Below are 4,806 nucleotides of genomic sequence, written 5' to 3'. Positions count from 1 at the left end.
GACATGTCTCTTGAAACAAGAGGATAACTAGGGCCAATGAGACAAAGCATGTCTCATATGTGAGAAACAACTAACTCTAGTGAGACACTAAATGTCTCCTATGGAGAGCTCCAAGTATCCTTATCATTGCCCTTGCCATGATAAATAATAATAGGGCAACTAACAAACCAAGTTGGTCTTCAACTAGAAAGGGGTGCAACTTGAAGGGAATCCTATAAATGAGGCAACGCATGCCTCCAAAGGAGAAACACCTTAATGAGACATGATATGTCTCCTAACGGGGCTCTAGATGACTCTGTCATTGCCCTTGAAATAAGAAAGGGGAAAAGTTACTAATGCCTAGGAAATTTTCTAAAAGACTACAAGTCTTCTAAATGAAAAGGAAAAAAGAGGGGAAATGACATTAGGACTAAGCAAGTCCCCTAAGGATGGGCTTGAGCTAACGCCTTCATCGCCCTTTCAATGAAGAAGAGCAAGGGTTCAAAGGGTGTCTAAAAGGCTAGAAAACCTCTAAGGAAAGAAAAAGAAAGACAGAGGGTGTTACCATAACTCGGAAAGTCCATCTAAGGATGGGCTTGGGTTAACGCCTTCATCGCCTTTTCACAATGAGAAAGGGGGTTTAATGTCTAAATAAGTCTAAAAGACTTAGCAAGTCTTCTAAATGAGAGGGGATTACTACTAGGACTTGGGCTAACGCCTTCATCGCCATTTGCAATGAAGGAAGGATTCTAAGGTTTAAACACGTCTAAAAGACTTAACGAGTCTTCTAAATGAGAGAGGGGGGAGCTACTCGGACTAAACAAGTCCCCTAAAAATGGGCTTGGACTAACGCCTTCGCCCACTAGGCTAAGCATGAATCAAGCATCAAAAGCACGCATTTGCATTCTACATGAAAGCTAAGAATTTGTATTTAAAATTACACTCTCCAAATGGCAAAACGAACAAAAATGATACACATAAATGTTGTAGGGAACTCATCAGGAAACATTTGATTAGTTATGGACCTCGGCCGGTTCGGGCCGAAAGTGGCCAAAAAACGGTCATCTTTCAACTGATTTCATATTTCATTTATGCAGTTTTGTTTTTCAAAAGTTCTAATTTGGTTTTGCAAAACAGATGATCAAAAATATATTTTCAAGAAAAGTGTTCAACTACAAAGTTTTTGAAAATTCATCAAATAAACTTTTCTCCATTGACAATTTCAGCTGGAACTTGCCGGAAGTAGCCAGAAAACGACAATCTCCTTGCAAATTCAAATCTGGAAATGTAGTGTTTTTTGGCTGACATCTTAAAAGTAGCATAACATTTTTATTTTTCATCATAACGAGGCCCGTAAGTTGCCAAATCGAAGATCTTAGAAAGATCTACAACTTCCGTGTGTATCACTTTTGCTAGATCTAACCGTATTTCAGTGAAAAATTAAAAATAAAATCTATACAGCATGTAATTCAACACAATTTCATGACATTTCACATCAAAACTTCATTCAAACACAAAATCTATCAGAATTTGACACAAATATATGATAATACATGCTGATTAGGCTTAGATCTAACCATGTTAGTTTCGGTTTTCAAGATTTTTAAAGAATTCTCACAAAAAAGGCATAAATTCATCATTTTAACCTAAATTTTTAGCTGAAATTTTGAAATTGGCATAACTTCTTCGTTTCTATGCCAATTTTGGGCCATTATATGCCAAATCGAAGATCTCAACAAGCTTTACAACTCTTATGTAAAGTACAACACTCAGTTCTAACCGCAGTTTAGTAAAAAACTAAAAAAACAAATCTAGACAGCATATATTTTTGAAGATTTTCAACATCCTGCAAGAGCATTTCACATCAAAACCCTAGATCTATCATGGATTTTACTAGATATTCACTTCACACACATATTAACACAGATTTTTTAATTCCAAAGTCAAATACATCAGATCTAAAAATTTCACTAAATTTGTCCAAGAATTCACCATTTCACAAAAATCATCCAAGAACTCACCTTAAACTACCTTATATGAAATTTGGGACTCTAATTCAATGATCCTAAAACGAGTAAACTAGTATCCCAAGAAAAAATGAAAATGATCTAAGATTCCAAGCAGGTAAAGGTCTAATAAGACTAAGCTAGTCTCTAACAAAGAGAATTGACAACAACACTAAAGGATAAACTCCTAAACTATATACTCTCAGAAGGGTCCTAATAAGACATTGAATGTCTAACACTCTATAAAGGAGGTGCAAATTAGACCCGGCAAAATGTGACCCGTACCCGTGGGTACACCCGGCCCGTATAAAAAATTGCAGGTACGGGTACCTTTTTTTCTACCCGTCAAAAAATGACCCGCACCCGGCCAGTACTCGTGACCAGCGGGTGGGTCTGGGTCGAGCCGTGGTACCCGCGGGTTACCCGTAAAAATAGGGTTATGTGTTTTCTTTACTCTTCAACTTTCCATTCTCTAGTTTTATTTACTCTCCATTTTTTTCTACCGTAGCCCAACCATCACAGATACTGAGATACCGTCGATCTCCAACCACCGGCCACCGTCCCTCTACGACGACCGTCGATCTCCGACCACCGGCCAGCACCTATCCTTTCTCTTTAAAGGTAAGCCTCTGCAACGAAATCCCTAGCTCCTCTCGGTGAGCTTTTTTTTTCCAAGTATTGGGGATGAAACCCACTAATATTTTAGACTTTAGGGTTTATGTAAATGCATGCTCCTCATCTTTGTTCTTTCTTATAAATGTATGCTCCTCTTGGTGAGCTGATTTTTTTCCTTTTTTCATTCCAGGTATAGGGGGATGAAACCCACTTATATTTTAGGGTTTAGGGTTTAGGTAGATGTATGCTCATCCTCACTAAGGGATTCTTTTTTTTTTAGCATTTCATTTTGTCATTGCAAGTGTTGGGAGCTGAAACCCACTTCTATTTTATATTGGGTTTTTTATAAATGCATTCTACTATCCTATTAAGGTGTTTTTCCCCTTCATTTTTGCCTTTTTTTTCATTGCAGGTATTGGGGGCTGAAACCCACTCTATCAAAACTGGAGGTGGGAGCTTCATGCCTGCAAATTGCCTAGGTACAAAGTGTGTATTGCTTTCTATTTGTGTTTGTTTTGGTTGCTTCACATGGGGAAATATTAAGGCTTACAAGGCCCTGTTTGGATTGGATGGATTTTCTGGTCTAAAAAATCTTTGATTTCTATCTAAATTCTCTTCCATTTGTGTCTTGTTATGTTTCCCCCTGCTTCAATTTCTATATCTTCTTAAAAAGGGTTGTATTTCCTTTGATGTGAAAGTAGAACCCCAAGTTAATGACACTCATCAAACAATGAGAAAAATCTCAGACAATATGATTTGCCGAAATAACATGATTCTTGTTATACAGGAGGGAGACTAATTATAAATTTTAGTGTATATCTTCTATTCCCTCTCCATCCGTTTGCTCTTTCTCCCCCGTCCCCCTCCATCCGTCGCAACGGCAGTGGCAGGTATAGCTTCCTAGTTCCTTGATTTTTTTTAATTTCTTGCATTATTGGTTTCTATATGTTATTTTGATTATTGGTTTCTATATGTGATTTGTGTAATTGTGTTTGTAAATTTATAATAGGATAATCAATGGAATCTGTGAACATGAATCACAATATTGATATGGACAATTTGTCAAATGATGATGATGATTATTGTAATGAGTTGCTTAATAATGTGACTACCACTGAAAATCTTTCGGCTAGTGACACTCTTACAAAGAAAAAACACATATTTGGGATGAGTTTGAGATATATAAGGACTCTTCTAAAAAAGAAAGGGCAAGGTGTAAGTGGTGCAAAGTAGCAACTTATGCCGTAGGGAGTAGTAGCCACGGCACCACAAATTTGAGGAAACATCTTAAAGTTTGTCTAAAGTACAAGAAGGTGACCATTGGGGTAGACCAAATGTTAATTGATCAAGGGATGAAATTGCGTAAGTTAAAACTTTGTCAAGACACTTACCGTGAAAAAATGGTCATTTCCATAATGAAGCATAACTGCTCATTATCTGTAGTTGAACATAAAGGCACAAGGGATGTTGATAGTTATTTGAATCCAGATGTCAAGCCATATTCTAGGAACACGGCGAAAGCGGATTGTTTAAAAATCTATAAGAGAGAAAAAGAGAAGCTTAAGCTTAGTTTGGGTAAAGTTGATGGGAGGATTTGCTTTACCTCGGACGTGTGGTCATCCATTACACAAGATGGATATATTTGTCTTACGGCACACTTTGTGGATGATGATTGGTGTTTGCATAGTAATATTCTTAATTTTTATCACATTCCTCCTCCACACACCGGTTTTCTTTTATCAGAGAAAGTTTTTCAATTCTTGAAGGAGTGGGGAATTGGAAAAAAAAAGTATTTTCTCTTACATTAGATAATGCTTCTAGTTGTGACAATCTGCAAGACTTTTTAAAGAATCAACTCCGTGTTCAAAATGCTTTATTGTGTGGTGTTGAGTTTTTTCACGTGCGATGTTCGGCACATATCTTGAACCTCATTGTTCAAGATTGATTAAAAGTGGCTAGTGTTGCGATACAAAAGATTAGAGATAGTATCCGGTATGTAAAAGGATCCGAGGGTAGGTTAAGGAAGTTTGCAGATTGTTGTGCACAAGTTGGTATTGTAACCTCAATGGGTTTACGCATGGATGTTCCCACTCGATGGAACTCTACTTTCTTTATGCTTGAATGTGCCATTAAATTCCGTAAAGCATTTGTCCATTATGATCTTGTTGAAATGGGTTATAATGATTGTCCATCGGAAGAAGACTGG

The 4,806-nt window shown here is 37.2% G+C and overlaps 1 long non-coding RNA gene across 1 annotated transcript; it reads left to right on the top strand.

The window, feature by feature from the left end:
* Positions 1-3,000: 3,000 nt before the first annotated feature.
* Positions 3,001-3,749, top strand: LOC143864070 (uncharacterized). The gene is made up of 3 exons (XR_013241073.1): positions 3,001-3,079; positions 3,388-3,490; positions 3,610-3,749. It is a non-coding gene; the product is annotated as an uncharacterized LOC143864070 (long non-coding RNA).
* Positions 3,750-4,806: the final 1,057 nt, after the last annotated feature.

This window comes from Tasmannia lanceolata, unplaced genomic scaffold, assembly GCF_043159265.1.
Source record: "Tasmannia lanceolata isolate RefF3 unplaced genomic scaffold, GAP_Taslan_0.1 ptg000044l, whole genome shotgun sequence".
NCBI classification, from domain to species: domain Eukaryota; kingdom Viridiplantae; phylum Streptophyta; class Magnoliopsida; order Canellales; family Winteraceae; genus Tasmannia; species Tasmannia lanceolata.
Note: the sequence above shows the minus strand (reverse complement) of the source record. Positions and strands in the feature narration are given on the sequence as shown.